This window comes from Epargyreus clarus, unplaced genomic scaffold (genome assembly GCF_041222505.1).
Source record: "Epargyreus clarus isolate Ecla_fem2 unplaced genomic scaffold, WU_Ecla_fem_2.2 ptg000010l, whole genome shotgun sequence".
NCBI lineage: Eukaryota > Metazoa > Arthropoda > Insecta > Lepidoptera > Hesperiidae > Epargyreus > Epargyreus clarus.
The window spans coordinates 12807700-12828899 of NW_027332218.1; the positions used below are offsets into that span (position 1 = coordinate 12807700).

Here is a 21200-nt window from a genome sequence, read left to right on the forward strand (position 1 = left end):
GTTCATTTGTCACTTGATATAATTAGAATATAACAGTGAAATTCGTTATTTTGAATTAAATTCAGTCGATTAGTTTATCGCGAAAATTATTCTTAAATTTCTCATTCACTAACAAGTCGAGAAGTGATAAGATTTGAAAAATATGTTTAGTGTTTAGCCTAATTTTACGACTAATTGTCACTAAAATCCTTATCACATAACCTATATGCTTCATTATCATGAAGACCTCAATAGTATTTTCCGAAAACATCTTCAGATTAAAAGCTTCGTCCGTTTTTCTCCACCGCCACCCAAGCGACCTTGACACGCACCCCTCTAACTTTCTACGGTGACATTCCGTTTGCCCAACTCATCCCACCACCAGCACCAGCGGGCGCGCACCGAGCGATCTCCGCAGTCCGCGACGGCGCGACCATCTTCACGCGCGTACACACGCTCTCGGTATTATTCCAACTTTTCAAATCTTATAAATCTTAATCTTAAAGTTGTACGCCTGAAACGCTTGCTTCTATTCGTAGCTTTTGAAATTTGAATTTTTAAAGTTGGAATTTACAACTGTTTTACGTTTTCTATGTCCGTTTTGTACTTTCAGACTGTTAAATTTTTATCTTTTTATTTTTATACTTAAAAAATGCATATTTTTATTTGTAAGCTCAAAGACAATTTAAAACCGTAGCTTATCGTAGCATCTGAAAACAATAGGCGACGCGCGTTATCGAGTTTTTCACAGCCACCTAAACCTTGTCGAATATCTGACACATTGTCCGACCGAATGTTTAGGAAAATACTCGGTGTAATTATCTACACTTTGCGTAACAGAGTATGCCATCGTGAGAAGTCATTGTGCGTCGGTTCCGTTATAACCCCCCAACTGCTGGCTGCTTTTTGCCAGGTTATACAACTGTAGAACACAACCATTATTTGACAGCTGACACAATAATTATCACTGACTGTAACGCAAATTACAGTTTAATTCACCCCCGCTGTAATTATTTCCGTTATAATCTGTATATTGTTTTAATAGTCTGTTATTACTTGTTACATAATTTGATTTTTCATTTGAATAATATGTAAATTGTTTCCCAGTTTGAAAGTACAAAGCTCTGAAGTGTTAGTTGCGCGAGTGTCAAGTGATTTTGAACTGCATTTTCTGTGAGACGACCTCGAAAAGATTTGCTGGTAAGTGTTAGAAATAAAATCTTAACTAGGGTTAGATATATCCATGTAATTTGACGGTTTTGTAAAAGTTTTTTTTACCTATATAAATATGAAAATTATTGCATATGTATATTTATGTTGCTTTTGTAATTGACTTATTTTGTTTTGTATCGATAATATTATATAATTTTTGTTATCTAATTTATATTCATTTAATTAATACTTACGTATACGGATTATTGGTACTATTTTCAAAATTAACAGTTCTAATTTGCCAACAATGTCTCAGGTTTTTTTGTATGTTTGTTGGTTACTCATAATTAGGAAAAATATTAATAACAATCACTTTTGTGTCCTTTATTTTATATTGTATTGTATGATGTATTTTAAACTGGTAATAATAACGGAGATACGATAAATACCTATTCATTTAATTGGTTTGCACACGTACGAAAATAACTTAAATTAAGTAATTTTTACGATTTTGTTTTTTACTAACAAGTTTGAAATTACCCATGTAAATGAAAACAACATGTTTTGACAAATGAACAATTTTGCGTAACCTTAACTTTATCGGAATTTAATATTGATCGTGTTATGTTTTGTTTACAACGTTCGCGGGTACGGAGGCTGTTCAAAAGCTCGGCCTTGGCGCCCTGCGAGCTCTCTGCCCGCGACGCTCGGATAAACACTGCACTTATTACAATTATCCGTTATTTTACTTATTAACGTGGTCTTTCAAAACATACGTACATTACAAATTATTTAAATTAGACTAAGGGTATATATACTAAATTTATTAACAAACTCTTTGGAGTGCAGATTATCTCACAATGTTTTCCTTCAAGTAAGCTTAATTTATGATATATATGTTATATACATCCTATATTATCCCCAAAATGTCGAAATATAATCTTATTGTGTAACTTATAAAAGATTATAAACATTGAACACGTAATGTTATTTGTTACATACAAAAGACTTCAACGCGCTGTCGATTAGCGCGACCGATGTTGAAATAATTTTATTTACTGTCATTATAATATTTCCGTATATTACATAAATTTAATTATTCTACATATTATATTAGAATACTGTGGATTGCATATTACATTTCCTACGTTCATCATACTAAAAACAATTAGTTCATCAATCATAACATAATAAATAAATGTTTTCTCTTCGCAATTTGAGATTGGATTCCCGGGAAACATTTTAAGTAGGCACCACACCGCATAATAGTCCTGTACTTGACTATTCAATAAAAATAAACCAATTTATCCACTCAAATTGTAAAAAAAAATATGCAAATATTTACACACAATCATATACCTACAATTTTTTTTTTACATATGTACTCAAACCTCTGAGTAAAAGCACAATTCCTTTTTGCACCCTTCACCTCAACCTAATGACAACTGTATATTCGTATAAGGAAACTTAATACATTGCCAATTGGTAACATGCTAAGGAACATCTGCTGAATCAGCTAATACCCGATCCATATGACGAGTAACAAACAGACCTAATTCTCTCGCACAAAGCGTAATAATGATCGTTATGCATTCAGAAGCGACGGGTAATTTCCCTAAAGGTCGATGCATAATGGAGCTAAATAAACACAATTATTGCAAAATACAACAGCCGCGGGTGTAGCTTTAGTTATAGGCGGGAGCGGGAATAGTAGCAGGGTTCATTCTGCAACAGAAATGAAAATAATACTTACTAGGATTTCGTTTTGTTTGATTAAAGATAACTAGGAAATTGTAAGTAAATGCCTTATTAAATGTTGGATAAATTATTACATTACATTGAAGATTTATTATTATTAAGAAACTTGCTGTAGGATAACAAAAATAGACTATTTTATGATTATGATTCACAATGCATCGCCTCTTACTCTGTTTTTTTAACACATGCACGATTACCTATACATTTTTGTAAATATACTATGTAGTTATTGTTTACTAAATAACAGTATTCAATGTAACATGTAAACAATGAAATAACAATATATTTTTAAAACATGATATATGATAGAAATTGCAAGTGCCTATAAGCAATCGCATTACCCGCTGTCGCTTATGCCATCGCCCATCACTAAAGCCTCACCACAATACTAACGCAACGCCACTTGCATTGTGCGGCGCGTCGAATGCTATTCAATATACCGTGTCCATCCCGACGGTGAATCCATATTCGTAATAACTCTATCTGTATCATTATGTCTGATTAGGATGCTGTTGTTGATCTCGTTCATGAGATCAACTTGCACAACTTTAAATGTATATTGTTAGGTGTTACAATCCAGGTATAAAATATACTATTATTAAATTCGATCCATTGTAAAATTTGAAGTCATGTTTAATTCATATTCATTCAGTCATATGAATCGAGATTGTTAGATATTAATTAACTAATTAACGGTTAGATTTTTTTTTATGATATAAGAGTAGCAGACGAGCATGCAGTCCACCTGATGGTAAGTGGCTTCTACCGCCCATGGACATCTGTAATCAACCCCAGATAACATTAGATATTCCTACCTGAGGTCGGCCACAGATGCGCCGCTACCCCTGAAGACTAATATGGAACGCCTCGGAAAAGTCTGTCTCTCTTACCACACCCTTCAAACTGGAACACAGCAGCGCCTAACACTGCTGTTATTAGGTAGAAATAGATGTGGCGGTGGTGCCGCCGGAGTCGAACCACAAAGGATTCTACCACCTCCAATTAATTAACGATTTAGGACACAACTGAAAAATACTTAAAAAAATCTCGAAGTTTTACGAATTCGCATTGGGCCAACCTTGTTTAGGTTTTATTCTGAAAGAAAGCCTGTGTCCACCGGTGATAGTAATGGCTGGATGATACCCATTTTTATAAGATATTTTTTGAAAGTTATATTCTGTGTCCCTAACTTCACAATATCATTTAAGTTCTACTAAAATGATTGTCGTCGTCGAGTTATCGCAATACTTCAATTTTCCGATGACATTAGTGTGGTCATAAAATTTATTATAATCGTAATTCATAATTACAAAACTTCATTTACAACACACGTACGACCAGTTTTCTAAATATCACAGTTCAGGTACTTTCGATAACCGTCTGATATCTAGTTTTACGTAAAATTGTACAACTTGTACTCTTCCTCATAGCGATGGTATGCGTATCGAATGTCCACTTTATAATTATAAAAGACACGGAAGTCCAAAACTTGTTTACTTTGATCTCCAAAAGGAAAGGAGCCGCGGATGTTGTTCAATCTTTATTGTATCTTAATATTTACACGGTGTAATATAATTACAATTCGATTGTGTAATTGTAAATCAATAAATGTAAAATACTCACGCTTTGTCGATCTGTCAATATGTAAGGTGTTAAATGTGTAATAACAATTACGGAAATGATTATTCGTAGTCGTAACAGTAAGTTATTAAACGATTGTTTTAACTATCTATTTGTGAATGCGGTTTTTTATAGCTTAGAATGGATGTAATATTTTTGCATTACGTGTTAATACAAACATATTGTAGATTGAAGTGTCGTTTAATAATAATAAAGTGCTAAAGCTTTTGATTTCGCTTACACGGGTACACAATAGATAGAGAGTTGTATGGCGGGCGCATAACGCTTTTTCTTATGTGATCTACTGCATTATGGAACTTCATTCCAAAAAAGTTCTAAAAATGTACAATCAATGGACAAGTTTTTAAAATCTACTAAAGTAAAAAAATAAAATGTCTTTTATATATAATAATATAAAATATATAGTACATGCCTTATTAAAATAGGGCTCTTTAAAAAAGGTGTATGAGCTATTCTCCATCAATGCCGGTAATGCTTTGGCGATTCTGATATTGTAAATAGTCAATCAGGTAACCGTCCTACATTAATGGAAAAGAATGAACAGTATTTATTTATTTATTTTTTATTTATTTATCATTGGGTTACACCAACAAAGTGAACACTTATACATTGTCTAGACATGTCACATTGAACTTAAATCTAAGTGTCACCTCAATTACAGGTGTAAACTACATTCTGATAACTACGTACTAAACATTAAATAAAATGATTGACAATTAAAAAAACAATATAGAATACGATAGGAACAATAATAATAATATTAGGAATTAAAACAATAACATTAATTAACTCTAAGATTTAAAATTCAAATTTCATGTCCAAATTACTCAAATTATTATAATAGTACCAATAAGAATAAAATATTATGTGTAAAAGTTAAGTTGTTTCAATTATAAAAGTATATCTGTATTAAAATTCAAATAATAATTTAAAATAATACCTAAATAATTCATAATATATACTAATTCATAATTCATACAATTTACAATTTACAAAACAGAAAAAATATAATCAAGGTAACTTAAAACTGCAGTATGATAATCATTTGCTTATTAAATTATCTCAGAAATTAACCTTTTAAATTGTGTTAAAGGGTTTGAAAAGATATCCACCGAGCTAGGTTTCAGTCCAGTTTCTTTCTGGTCGCATGTCTTATCTCTGACAATGATTGTATTGTGTATCCTGTTGTAGGTTATTAACATTCTATTCAATGGAGCATAATGTCCTAAGTTAGATCGCGCAAGTTTTTGAACAAATGGAGTGTATTTCGTGTACCTCGGCAATCTCCTAGGAATAGATATTTGTAGTAGGGATAATATATATGGAGCGTCGATATAACCGTTAATAAGTTTGTACAGAAACATGATGTCCAGCAGCTTCCGACGATGAAAGAGCGATTTAAGGTGAAAATGTTGCAGGCGGTCCTCATAACTCGGTAAGATTTTGGCTAAGTTGCAACTATAAGATAGATGCCACAAGAATCGCTTCTGTACACTCTCTAAACGTTTGCTGTGTATATCGTAGTGCGGGTTCCACACGGCACTGCCATATTCCAAGCAGCTACGTACAAGGGCAGAATAAATAGCTATTTTAGTGCTCGGATTTTTAAATATTTTACAGTTACGTAAAACAAAACCCAAAATTTTGAAGGCCTTTTTAGTGACATTGTCGATATGCAGATTAAAGCGCAGTCTACTGTCAAGAATAATTCCAAGGTCTGTAATGTGATCCGACTCATTTAGAGGTACACCATTGATGTTATAGGTTCTGAGAAGAGAGATGTTTTTTTCTGGTAAAACGCACCACATGGCATTTATCAACATTTAAAATCATACCGTTCATTTTGCACCAGCAGACAAGGCTATCCAGATCTTTGCTCAAAAGTGAGCTATCTTCGGCTGTATTTACAGCCCTAAAAAATTTTAAGTCATCAGCGAACATGTAAAATTTAGAGTTTTGGAAGCACTTGCCTATATCGTTAATAAAGATATTAAAGAGAAGGGGCCCCAAGTGAGATCCCTGAGGTACACCAGACAATGCTGTAAATGACTTAGACCGATATCCACCGGCCACAACCACAGATTGCCTATTTGTCAGGTAAGATTTGCACCAATGCAATACAGTCCCGGAAATTCCAACCGCTGAAAGCTTGTGCAACAACGTATCATGATTTACCTTGTCGAAGGCCTTACAGAAATCAGTGTATATAACGTCAAGTGATTGTCCATGATCGACCCCCTCAGCAAGGTCCCCAACAAAGGAAACCAAATTAGTTGATGTTGAGCGTGATTTCATGAACCCATGTTGTTGCGGAATGATTGACTGCCGTAAATGCCACGCGATTATTGGGTAAATTAGTTTTTCAAACGCTTTTGCAAACACTGATAAGATTGATATCGGCCTATAATTTTTTACCGAGCCTGTATCGCCGCCTTTGTGCAAAGGGATCACGAGTGAGTCCTTCCAGGCAGTTGGGAATGTACCAGAATTCAGGGACTTGTTAAATATAAGACATAGAGGTAGTGCTAGTATGTTAGCGCATTTGACTACAAACAATGATGGTATACCGTCCGAACCCGCACCTTTTGCGGGATCAAGCTTTTTTAATATCCTCAAGACCTGGTCTTCAGTTACGGAAATATTTGTCAATTGATTGGTAACGAAGGATGGATGGGAATTATCTGGGACAGATATTTTGCCAGAGACGTAAACCGAGGAAAAATGTGACGCAAAGAGATCACAGATATCCGGCCCTGTAGATGCAAGTTTATTAGTGGAGGACATTTGCGCGGGAAAGGTACTATTGCCACCTCTTTTATGTTTAATGAAGCTCCAAAGTAATTTGGGATTCAACTTCAAGGATGACTCCAAACGCTGTAAATATATTTTGTATGTTAAGCTATGTAATTTTGTGCATCTCTCTCTAAGTAGCTCAAACGTTAGTAGATCCCGAGGATTCGAGTACTTGCGGTATTTGTTTCTGTATTTCAATTTTTCACGAATGACCTTAATTAAAGCCGTAGAAAACCAAACCGGATATTTCTTATTTATGCGCGGTTTAGACTTTGGCACATATTTGACGATAGCAGCCCTCAGTAAATCGTAAAAGCGTGTAACCATATCATCTAATGTAGCGCAGTGAGATAGTTCATCTATCCAGGCAATATTGTTTAATTCACTAATGATCTTCAAATAATCTGCTTTATGAAAAAGGAATCTAGCTTCGTATTTAGTTTTGAGGTTTTTGAGTTGATCAGAAGCAATAAAAAATTCAATGGGAGGATGCAAGGGGTCAATCACCGTAAGTGGGTCTGAACATACACTGATGCCGGGGATTTCTATCGAACTCATCACTAGGTCTAATATTCTATCTTTGTTATTTGTACATGAATTATATTGATTCAAGTTATTGAGTGACATAAAATCAATAAGCATATTATTAAGGACACTGTTTGATGTTGCGGCAGTAAGAGTATGGTTGTTGTTCGTGTTCCAACAGATGCTACTAAGATTAAAGTCACCAAGTATGATGGAGTCTCCGCAGTGATTTTCCAATATGCGATTGGAATTAATTATAAAGTGCTCTAGGATATTTTTTTTAACAGGCGGGGGTATATAAACACCGCAAATGTACAAGCTTTCATTCTTTTCCTTGCCGTCTCGTGTTTCTACTTTAATCCATAAATTCTCGCAATCGGATTCTTGTGCAAATAAACGATAAGACTTAAAGCGTTTAGAAACAGCGATCAGAACACCACCTCCTATTTTTTTGCTATGAAACCCGCTGCTTTCGCGATCTCGTCTATAAACCACGTATCGGTCATCGAATAACTCATTGTCGGATATGCTGCTGTCCAACCATGTTTCTGTGAAAACTATTACATCTAAATTACAACAAACAACATTATTAAAAAGATCTATTGTTTTTGTCTTTAGCCCTCTAACATTTTGGTAATAACAACTAAGAGTGCCCTTTAGTAATAATTATAGCAAGTTTAGCGCACTTATGATAAACGATTCAGTAGGTCTATGTTTTTCACGTGGACATAACTGGATTCTTCATTCTTGCGCATGTAAATTCTTCCGTCACGTACCCAGACAAATTTGTATTTCAACTCTTTGGCTTTACTTCGTGCGGCAGCATGCAGAGACTTATTTTCAAAGGTAAGATGTTCCACTACGTAAATAGCGCTCTTTTTATCTCCGCCGATGCCTAAGTGGCTGCTGTTCAGTTTCTCATCTCGATTTCTTTTGTTGAATCTAGCAGTAGCAGCGAGAAACTCGTCCCGTAACCGCGAATTATTGAATTTGACTAATATGGAGCGTGGTCGAGGGCTTGAGTTGTTTCTCTTCGCCAAACGAGAGCAGTAGTCGATCTGAGATTCAGTTACGGGGCATTTGATAACTTTTCCTAGGTGCACCACAGTGTTGATTAAGTTCTCCTGCCTGTTCTCAGGAACGCATTGAATTTCAATGTTGGAGGAGCGTGATAATTGATCAATGTGGCCAACTCGTTCCGTCAATGATCGGTTAGTGGCTCGCAGTGATTCCGTTTCAGCTTTTAAGCCTTCGATTACGCTGCTTTGTGCCGCTTGGTTGGACTTTATCATCTCGAGCTCCTCCTTGAAGTGTACCATTGACGCTTCCAGGGATGACAGCAGGTTATGAACCTCTAAGATCTGTGGCTGAATCTGACAGCCAAATAAAGCTTGTAGCTCTTCGCGGATGATGTCACGCATTCCGCTAGCAGATAAGCAGGAACAATTAGAATCACTGCGCGCTTTGCTTCGTTGAGTGACGTACTCGTAGTGTGGAGACGGTAGCGCGTTGCCACGGACAGGTGTGTTGGAGTTGTCTCCACCCTTGCGTTCTTTACTTTTGCACAGGATACAGGTCCAATTCGATCGGAGCTCGTCGGACATTGCATTAAAATCCTTTAAGGTGTAATTCATGCACACGTGATGATAATTGGCTTTGCAGCGTGCACAATGCAGAAAGGGAACGTCTTGTTTCAGCTTCTTTAAGCAAGCGGCGCATTCTTTGGATTGATCCATGTTTGTGCAATAAATTTATATGATATATATATATATATATATATTTTTATTTATTTATTTTTTTTTTTTTGTATTTTAGGTCTTATAAGTGTTATAAAATAATTTCAATATATTATTGAAAAAATGTTTCACAATTTGAGAAAACAAAAAAAAAAATCTCTCGATCTCAGGATTAGAACTCGGGCACGGTTGAGCGTCTATGAACTTTATATCCTTTCTACTACGGAGAGCTCTACACGGTAAAGCGAAATTTGTAGACAGTTGTTATGTTGTTAATCTGGTGGCTTGGTGGATTGTTGCTGATACAGTTTTTGTGACCATATATGGTAATGTCCAAGTCACAAGCAGCGCGCGATGAGTCACCATCAACTAAATGTGCACTACACTATTCTTCGGATTCACTGCGATTTCAAACAAAAGTTATGAGTTATTTACACTTGCAGATTGTTTCTTATAAGTTTTATTGTTTTAATTGAACACTTTTAGACTGAGTCAAAGGATGACAACAATTATTAGCCTGGTTAAGTATTATTTTACACAGTAACGAAAAAATAAATACGGAGCGTTGTTTAGTACGTGCGCTTTGTGCGAATGCGAGCGCGAACCCGTATGAAGAGAATGAATGAAATTAACATAAGTCATACAAAAACCTCGTTCTAGTTATTGCTTTATATGAACCCAATATGAAGCAGTGGATAGTCTAGTGGTTAAGAAACTTGGCCTCTTGATCGAGGGGACCGAGGTTCAAATCCCAAGCACCTCTGATTTTTCAAAGTTATGTCCGTATTATAAATTAATTATCACTTGCTTAAACGGTGAAGGAAAACATCGTGAGGAAACCTGCATACCTGAGAAACCTTTAAAAAAAGTTTTCAAAGGTATATGAAGTACACCAATACGCAAGGCCATGTCGGTGGACTATGGCCTAATCCTTCTCATTCTGCGAGGAGACCTGTGCCCAGCAGTGGGATAGTAATGGGTTGATGACGATGATGATGAACCTAATAACAACAATATTATTTTATTATGTAACGGGTAACACGATACGCTGTTTTAATAATTCTCCCTGTCGCCAAAGTACGCGATTTTAATTATGAGGGATTCATCCTCTCACCAAAGTTGCCTTGACCACGACCCATGTATTCATATTCATATATCTTTATTTGCTAGAATAAGGTTCTTAAATATTAATGTTCTTAAAATTATACAGTTCCCTTATCCTGCCTCGTCAGCATGCAAATTATCAGTCAGTTATCTAAATAGGTATTATGTACACTATAATTTATTTTTAAATAAAATAGTAATTATCACAAACAACACGATATACTAAATTTCTTTGTATTTTTTGTAGTATCGAAATATCGGCAAAAGGTAATTAAAACCGCGTATGTGTACCCGTTACACATTAAAATGTCTAAAATCATACAACAACGATGTTTGGTCCACATTAAGTTCCCATTAGGATGCAACGTGAGATTCGTGGACGCTTGCAACACATTATTGCCAAAAGCGGCAATTATGTTCACGATCTTTGTTTTATCGCCGTTATACTTAAAATAATAATGGTTTTATTGTTTTGTAGCCAATCGTGTTCAAGTCAGAAGCTGAACGTCATTGTTAGTCAATTACTGTACTTAAGTCGATGTAAAGGAAATATCTATTAATCTCTCCTCGATATAACATTGGGGGAGATTAATTTATCATAATTTACCGTTATTTTACAATACAATTACCATAGTTTGTTCTTTAATTAGACATGCGTTAGTAGTATATAGTTATAGTACACATGCATACATGCATGTAGAAATTAGTATATCCCTGTATATTATATTTTAGTCTCATATTGTATAAATACTTTGTATGTCGTACTACCTTATTTTCTTAATGTATGTTTTTTTTTATTTTATGTTCAGAAATAAAGTTATTACTATTATTATTAATATAGTATATAATTTGACTCTTTGCCGCCTCATACAACATCCTCTCTCTCTTCTCTACCCATTATTATTAATATCATCTAATAATCTACCAAAATTCATAAATTAACTGTTTTTTAAACTATTAATATAACAAAAACTTTTATTTATTATAAAAACTTGGATTGTTTAACAAAAACTTAGATTTAACAAAAGGGGCCTCGACGGAAGACGCTGGCGCGCAGACGCATTCACTCGCGCGGCTCCAAAGCAACTCCGCTTTATTCTCAAAAACACGGCGCAAGGCATAAGCTCAGGCGCATGCGCGGTATCCTTGCACATCGTACGATCGCTCCTGATTGGTCAGGCGCCGGCAAGGACATCGTACGATGTTTGGGGATCCGTCGGGCAAATCGAACCTTCTTTATTTTTTTTAAAATAATAAAACCGAAAAGTGTTCCCGCGCTACATCCTCCCCCTATAGCCCTACTTAGCGCCCTCGCAGTTGGGCTAGCATTCCGCGATTAATCGACGAGGCCTACCGCGCCTACGCTTTTCCCTCACTGGAGGTTCGATTGGACCTACAAATGGCGTTAAATGCGAGACGTGATATCTACCTATCTCATCATCGCTACGCGTACTTTGTAGCACGTAGGATGTGGGGCTTACTTTACATTTGATTTTGTATGGGCCGTCGCGACGTGGCACAAACTTCACGGACTGTCCGCGACCTACCTCGTTCTGCCCCTGAGTCCTTAGTAAAACTAAATCTCCCACTCGATACGCGGGCGGCGTCCTTCGTCCCTTATCAGCGTTCCTTTTCTGGGTATCCTGCGCTCTCTCATGGGTATCTCTGGCGTCTTCCAACGTGCAGGCTATCCTCTTCAGGTATGGAGTAATAGCTGGCACAAAATTATCATTCTCGACGATAACTCTCATATCCGACGCAGAATCTGATGGTGCTCTCAGCTCTCTCCCAAAGGTAAGATAAGCTGGGGAAAATCCGGTGCTAGCAGTGATCCCAGAGTTCATAGCGAACCTCACCGACGCAAGATGCAGATCCCACGTAGAATGGTCTTGACCTACGAGTATGGCCAGCTGAGGTTTGAGGTCTCTATTTTTCCGCTCAATCGGGTTGGCTTGAGGATGATAATATGGAGTGAGTGACTGAGTTATCCCCAACACGTGACAAACCTGCTGCATCACCTCACTCACGAACTGCACACCATTGTCACTGATTAGACGACGTGGCACGCCATACCTAAGAAACACCTCGTTGGTCAAAGTTAGAGCGCACTCGGCGCTGGTGGCCTGCTGCAGTGGAAAAAGTTCCACCCAACGTGAACTTACATCTTCCACAATCAGGATCCATCGATTCTTCCTAGACGTCTCAACGAGGGGTCCGAAGAGATCCACAGAAACTACTTCGAATCGTCTGGACACAGCCGGAGTTTGCAACAATCCCGCCGGCTTCCTGTTATCCGCCTTATATCTCTGGCATAGTGTACATCCTTTTATATAATTAGTCGCAAATTTGCGCATGCCGGGCCAATAAAACCGCGCGCGCACTCGGTGCAATGTTCGCTCCACACCTAAGTGACCTGCTGTAGGTGCATCATGTAAATCCTCCATCACTTTCGCGCGCTCATGCTCTGGCACTACTAGACACGCTTCTTCATCTTCGTCGGACTCCAAGCTGTACCTGTATAAAATGCCGTCAGATATAGTGAAACCTTTATCTGACCAGGGTCTCCCCCTTGAGGGTTCGTCAGCTTCAAGATCGTCGATGATCTTGCACACCTCTGGGTCCTTTCGCTGGTTTTCACGGACGTCAGCTTTGCTTCGCCTCGGCATATCTACAATTGCCATATACATATCGGAGTCCGGGTCTTGCGCACATGCTGGGCGTGACAGCGTATCTGCCACTACGTTAGACCGACCGGGCGTGTACTCGATGACAAGGTCGAACTCCTGCAACACCAGAGCCCATCGAGCCAGTCGTCCGCACGGTGACCGTTGGCTCATAAGCCAGCGTAGTGGCTGATGATCTGTCCGAACAGTAATCTTCGCTCCTTCTATATAGCCACGGAACTTACCTACAGCCCATACGACCGCCAAGGCCTCGCGCTCTGTCGTCGAGTAATTTCGTTCAGCGCTAGTAAGGAGTCGGCTCGCATACTCTATCGGTCTTTCGTCAGGGCCCTCCCCCTGCATCAAAACCGCACCTAAACAGTATGCACTGCTATCTGTGCAAAGAATAAAAGGTTTCGTCTCATCTGCTTGTCGCAGAATTGGAGCACTTACCAAAAGATTTTTAATATGCTCGAACGCTTGTTTTTCTTCAGCACCCCACTTCCAGGAGCTGGTCTTCTTCAATAGGTTCGTGAGGGGTCTCGCCACCTCTGCGTAATTATTGATAAAACGACGAAACCAACTTGCAGTTTGTATAAAACACTTTAACTCTTTGACATTATTTGGGCTTCCCATACTCTCAATCGCAGCAGTCTTTTCGGGGTCCATTTGGATACCTCCCGGAACGATCACATGGCCCAAAAACTTTACCTGATCACACGCGAAATGGCTTTTCTCCCTGTTAACACGCAGCTTGAACATTTCCAGTCGCTCGAAAACCGCTTCCAGATCTGCTAAATGTCTCTCGAAGGGCCCAGGAGATAGTACTACCAAATCGTCCAAGTAAGCAAATAGTTCAATACCTTTCAGGTTAGATCGAAAACGATCAATGAGCCTCTGAAATGTAGCTCCTGAATTACGCAATCCCATTGGCATACGTTTAAACCTATACGTACCTAATGGACTCGTAAAAGCTGTCTTGTCTTGATCTTCAAGTGCCACGTTCACCTGATGATATCCCGACCTTAGATCTAATGTCGTCATGAAATTACTAGTCTTGGCTGCATGCAGTATGTCTTCCATGCGAGGGAGCGGGTACCGGTCTGGCTCGGTGACGGCATTGAGTTTCCTGTAATCAATACACAGTCTCCATCCACCCCCTTTCTTCGATACTAGTACGACATTAGAGGCCCAAGGGGACTCACATTCCTCGATGACGTCATCTCGAAGGAGCTTCTCTAGTTCGTTCTGTAGAGCTTCTTTCCTATTTTGGGATAAACGATATGGCGGCGACGCGATTGGCTCCTGGTTTGGCTTTACCTTTATATGATGTACTGCGAACTCCGTTGCAGGTCCATTCAGGGCGAACTGCGCGGTTCTTCGCTGTATAAAATCATCTAAAGTACGTCTCTGCTGGTGAGTAAGTTTGATTCCCTCATCGGCGCGCAAGGAGAGATCTGCGGAACTGGCGAACATCAATTCTTTCGCGGGGGCGTTCCGCGAGTGCTCTTGCCTAAAATAATAGTGACGATCGGGTTCGTCCGCGAATGTCCACTTACCCTGCGCAACGTCCATCACTATACCCGCACGGGACAGAAACTCGATACCAAGGAGTGTCCTAGTATTATCGCCAGGCAGTACCAAAAAATCCGTCTGTATCTCGCGACCTTCTACGGTCACTGTAACGCTGGCTTCCAATAACTCCCGTTCTACTCGAGAGCCATCTGCTAAACGTATCCTATATTCGACATTCCTAAATTTTATGTTAGAGTCTAATAATATTTTATACAGGGACGGACTGGCTATGCAATGTGTAGCACCAGTATCCATAACTGCCACACCTCGACGACCCATAACGCTAATATTCAATAACGGTTGAATAGCACACTTACTTGTAACGGTACTAAAATCGACATCAAAGTAGTGTTCGACGTCAGACTCGCATCTGACGTCGTACGTGCACTTGACCTCTGACCTTCCGTCGACGTCAGAGTCCTGTACGCTGTCGACCCTATCATCGACGTCAGACCCGTGTCTGGCGTCGGACGTACACTCGAAATTATACCTACTTTTGACGTCTAACTTCTGTACATGATCAGACCTACCAACGACGTCGGACTCGTGTCCGGCGTCGGACGTACATTTACGGTCACATTTACGCGCGGTGTCCGAACCTAACATTTTCGTTCTCGTCGCTTCGACAACAGCAACGTGGAAATCTGTGGGCTTAGCGTTATAATTATTACACACGTCGCATTTCGACCTAATCACGCCTACTTTCCCACAACCATAACACTTAATTACTTTATTCGGTCCACCTACTCGTGACTGATTAACACACTCATCTACTGAATGCCCGAATTTTCTACAAGCGCTGCAACGCGATCTCCTTGTATTACGCGGTAACTCAGTCGAATCAGTAAGCGCGGGAAAACTTTCATTGGACTTACCCGAGGTTCGCTTTGCACTTGCCTGACTGGATTTTACTTCTCGTGCCGCGTCTTCCGCTACCCGTGCCCTCTCAATCAAATGATTTAAATCTATCACACACTCGCGGGGAACACGTTTGCGAATACGCCGGTCTAGGAGTCCGTACACAATGTCTACTTGTAACTCGTCCGCTAAACGATATGGCAATTGCGCAATAAGGGACCTAATGCCATTAATAAATTTGTCACTTTGCACTTCTCTTTGCTCGCGGGCAAACACCTCACGCAACACTTTGTACGCTGGTCGAGGAGCACCATACATGGCCCGCAAACGCATCTTCGCGTCCGCCCACGTAGTCACGTAGTCTCGTACGCCGCGCCACCACACGGCGGCGTCCCCGGAGAGGAGCATAGGCAGGCCTCGCAGCGCGTGCACGTCGGAAACATTGGCGCACTCTTTATACACTCCCACGGAGTCCAGAAACGCCTCCAGTACTTCTGGGTCGTTTGATGCGCCGTCAAACCGCGCCGTACACGCGGTGAAGTTGCCGCCTGCGGCCGGTACTGCCCCGTGGTCTATGAACGACGACGTCATCGCAGCCGTCGTCGGACTCGTCGGGCCAGCCGCTACCTCAGGAGACGACGCCTCGGAGTTCACGACTCCACGAGGCGCCGCGAGCAGCGCGTTGATAAGCGCCTTATTTGCCTCCGCTTGCGTCTTCGCGATGTTTTCCAGTAAGGTGGACAGAAATTGTTCAGAAGGTCCATACTGCGTCGGCGCCGTCGCGCCGGTAACAGGCTCTTCCCCAGTGGAGCTAGAGTCCTCCACTGGAACGACGTCCTCCTTCTCCACAACACGCTGTCTCGTCGTCGGCATTTTCCACTATCCGAAACTAAAGAATACGTTCGGCCGCTAAGTTGGGCGCCAATTTATAACAAAAACTTTTATTTATTATAAAAACTTGGATTGTTTAACAAAAACTTAGATTTAACAAAAGGGGCCTCGACGGAAGACGCTGGCGCGCAGACGCATTCACTCGCGCGGCTCCAAAGCAACTCCGCTTTATTCTCAAAAACACGGCGCAAGGCATAAGCTCAGGCGCATGCGCGGTATCCTTGCACATCGTACGATCGCTCCTGATTGGTCAGGCGCCGGCAAGGACATCGTACGATGTTTGGGGATCCGTCGGGCAAATCGAACCTTCTTTATTTTTTTTAAAAATAATAAAACCGAAAAGTGTTCCCGCGCTACATTAATAATTTTAATTTGCCTATAAGCATAAATTTCGAACGGTAAGCTAAAATTGGTAAAGATTGATTAAGTAACAAGTATACATGGATTACGTAGCACAGTAGTCCGCTATATGCACAGTAGGTCCAAGATTCATATCCGGTCAAGAATATTTAAATAAATTTGGAAAATACAAATAACTGTACCGAATGTACCAAATGTTCTTATTTGTTGCGTGAAGTGTTATTCTGTTCTGTTTTACGTAGGCTAATGTGATTTACGAATGAATGGAGTCAACGACCTTGAGAAAACGCAATAAACACACCGATAAAGATTCACATTCTCTTTTACTCATTCATTCACGACACTTCGCTATTTCAAGTGATTTCGAATGTTTAGTGAAGATTATACTTATCGGGTAGATTAAGGTTTTACTTATTATATTGTCGTTATTGATATAATATTGATAAAAGTTGTGATAGCCTAGTGGTGACGCGACCTCTCAATCGAAGAATCCGAGATACAAATCCTAGGCACGCATTTTTGAATTTCCAATGTTATGGGTGTGTTATAAAATTAACTTACTTGAATAAAAATGTCTTTAAAAGTATCTTTAAAAATAGATATTTTTATTATATTAAAGATTTAATTACATGTTCTACAAGGTATAATATGAAGCCTGCCAATTCACATTTAGTCAGCGCGCTGGACTGTGGTCGAATCCTTCTCATTCTGAGAGGATACCCGTGCCTAACCTGTAGTTGGACAGGGATGGGTTGATGATGAGATGATTGTTATTATGTTGTGGAGTAGCGTATATTTAAATAACTTTTACTTAATAGAATTAAGCTTTAGTAAAAATTGTTACGTGATTAGGGGCCCACATCATACACGGATCTTCTTTTAGAATATGAAAAGTTCGGTCATCAACTCATAAAATCAGTACACGGCCTTAGGGAGAAATAGGTGTTAAGTACAAAAAAACCCGACGATTTAAAAATATAGCCCATTCCACAATTTATATGAATGCAATAAGACCACATTTGATATAATCCATCAAGCTTACAGGTCGCTTGGGTTGCAAGGGCGCGCCAATGAACGAGAGTAACATACATACATACATACATACATGCATACTTACATACATACATACATGCATACATACATACAAACAAACATACGCTCAAAGAAAATTGTTCTCCGCAGTCGGGTCAAAATTAACCTAACTTTGCAGCACCATTATGAAGAACATACCTTTCATTATTCTCACGTGTTTCATTACAAAACTATGCAGAATTCTCGCGAAGATGTCCCAGCGATACCGGTCGCAGTTGCAGGAAACATTGCATAATTGCACGCGGTCACTCAAGCGGGTTATTTAAAAACCATTAGATGTAGATACCGGGTCACCAGATGTTTTGGTAAAGTCATATTTAATTCGACACCTCCAGGGTAACATCAGCGAGGTATTTCAATTACATTTTTTGTGTCGACCGCGTAATTTAGTTAATGAAGAGTTATGGACTAGACTGTTCTCGCTGTTTTACTTGTGACATTTGTAATCTGGGTAATACTGACTGGATGGACTGACTTATATATTTATGAAGCGACTATTGTGTATTCAGGATGGAACCCTATACTATATAAGTAAGAGAAGAGCGGGACCCTCTACTACAGGTAGTAACGTATTAGTATTACTTTTGATGCAAATAATAATTTTTATTGTATTTATTTATAGATAGAGTTGGTTATAGATGTCCAAGGGTAGTAGTGTCCAATTGGATTGTAAATTCGTTTGCTATATCCATCTTATAAACCATTATTTAAATAAATAACGATGTACATCTTAAGTGATAGAAAACATAGAGCATTTTTGAGCAAAGTATTTTAGAAAATTCATTACCTAAGAGCTAAATTAAGGATAACAGCAGGATATAATTTCAAATGGAACCTTGCAATAAACTTCATTTTGACATTTATTTATTCGTTGTATTCAAAATTTTATAAACAAACTTGAAAACAAAACTGATGCAAGAATAACAGGAAGTTTATTAAGGCACTGTTCTTGAGCTTTTATTATGTTAGTATTATATAACTTTCTTTCCTATACAATTCCTTATATAATAGTGATTTTTATCTAGCTTATTGGAAAACTATTTTGCACCATATTTTGCATTGGTTAGTAAAGTTTTATTTTCATATATTAAATTTAATTATTTTAGTATGTACTAAACTACTTACAATAAATCCCGTTTCTATCCTGTACCCTTACCAGGATTTTTTTACGTTTTGACAAATATGACTGTTTTGGTATTTGTTTACGTATTGGCCCATACTATTTCCAATTTCTGACACAATCCGCTAGGGGCGCTGATTGGAAATTATATGGCAAATACGTAAACAAATACCAAAACAGTCATATTTGTCAAAATGTAAAAAACTCCTGTTAAAGGGAACTGTACCCTTACCCGGTCTGACATGCTCTGTGTTCCGGGTTTGATCCCTGGCCAAATAGACATGAATTATGAATTAGGATTTTTTTTCTAGGACTGGCTATTGTACGTGTACGTGGACGAATGTATGTGTCCTAAATGAATCCTAGTATGGGACTATAAGTAGTAAATGTTTTCACTTTATTATTACCTACCCCAAGTTTTCCTATCTTTTTCAATTACTTATGAAAATAAAGGATAAGGTTCCATCCACATTAAGTAGACTCGCAGCGCTCCTCCACAGTTTGCACGATCGTTTTGTTACGAATCTACAAGACGTCGAATGAACTTTAGGTATTCCCAGAGCGCTATGTCATGAGGCACTCCAAGAACGGGCAAAAAAACTGTCAGAATCAGCTCGTCAACATTCGACCTGATATATATAATTTAATCAGTATGTAGTATATCTGTTGATCTTAACGTGCCCTTCTTGTGCCGAATGCGTTAAAGTAAACATGAAGAGAACGTAGTGAATGCACTTTGATATAGATGCGAAAGGACGATACTGACCCACAGAGCAGCTTGTCGCAGAGACCTTTACGTTATTTATATTCGCCCTTTATACCCGAGTTGCGGAGATTGTCCACATTAATTATAACATGGACATGTGAACTAAATTTTGTTATAAAATATATTAAATAAACCTTGATTTATTTATCTGTATTAACCAATAGTGATCAGACCCTTCTCTTTATTGATCATCATAAAAATATTGATAATTGAAAGTGTGGAAGTTCATAAGTCTGAAAATTTCAAAATTTATTTTATACAAATGCACCAATATATGTACTTTATTTATAAGTACAGAAACGTATTTTGAAACAGGGTTTAAGAGAGTTTACAAAAAAATCCTATTTTGTTTGTAATAAAATGAAGTAAAGAAACGTGGTGTACCAATTTTATTGCAGCTACATATTTTGAATTCAATAAATAGTAAAAGAAATATATCCTCTCCTCTCCTTTATCTGTTACATTTGACCGAAATATCGTCTGGGCTCTATATGTTACTTGCTCTGCGGTAAATCGCCTCAGTTGTGGAAGGTCAGGGCAAAGCGTGACCCACTTATAGCATCGGTCATGCGTTTTCGTACTTTTGCTTTGAATGCGGACCCGCTCCCACCGAAACACTAATCAGTGATGAAACGCCGGGTCCGGGTTCGAACTTGTTATTTATAGAAATCACGAAAGCTATGTGAACTTACGAGACTGAGAAACTCTGTCTGACAAACTTATTTTTAATTTTATGTAGATACAAAGCGGCCTTTTATTTTGAAAAAATAGTATGTTTCCATGGTATGAATAAGAATTGTCGTATATATCTAAACTATAGGTGTATAACTTTTACGAAAGACATGTCATTGTAGCCTGTGTCGTGGTGATTATAAAGGAAATGTAGATCTTTAAGGATTCTAGACAGACAGTGAAACACAAAAGTCAAATTTAGCTGTACAACATATACACGATTAAAGATACATTTACTTTTCAACCTTGAACAGTTTCAGGTTGTGACAAAAGAAAAAGATACGTTTTCTCTAACATCTCTTTCATCCTCTCCTCAGCGGTATTAATTAAATAGAGGACAGAGAAAAATATATTAACTGAAGACAAAGCTAAATAAAGAGCTAATTGTAAACACTAGTCTATTTGCCTAGACTAGGCGAATAGTTTCCGAAGCATGGCAGCCACGCCCTCGTGTC

General features: G+C 38.5%; 1 protein-coding gene across 4 annotated transcripts in view; it reads left to right on the forward strand.

The window, feature by feature from the left end:
- The first annotated feature begins 348 nt into the window (after window positions 1-348).
- Window positions 349-21200, forward strand: part of thw (chitin-binding domain protein thawb) — a 73232-nt gene continuing 52380 nt past the window's right edge. Inside the window, exons 1-2 of one of the 4 annotated variants that reach the window (XM_073077503.1) lie at window positions 349-441; window positions 1087-1179. The gene's annotated coding sequence lies outside the window, so the exon portion shown is untranslated. Of the gene's footprint in view, window positions 488-551; window positions 574-683; window positions 893-1086; window positions 1180-21200 lie in introns of those variants that run through there. The other 3 variants (XM_073077504.1, XM_073077506.1, XM_073077505.1) reach the window with 3 other exon arrangements.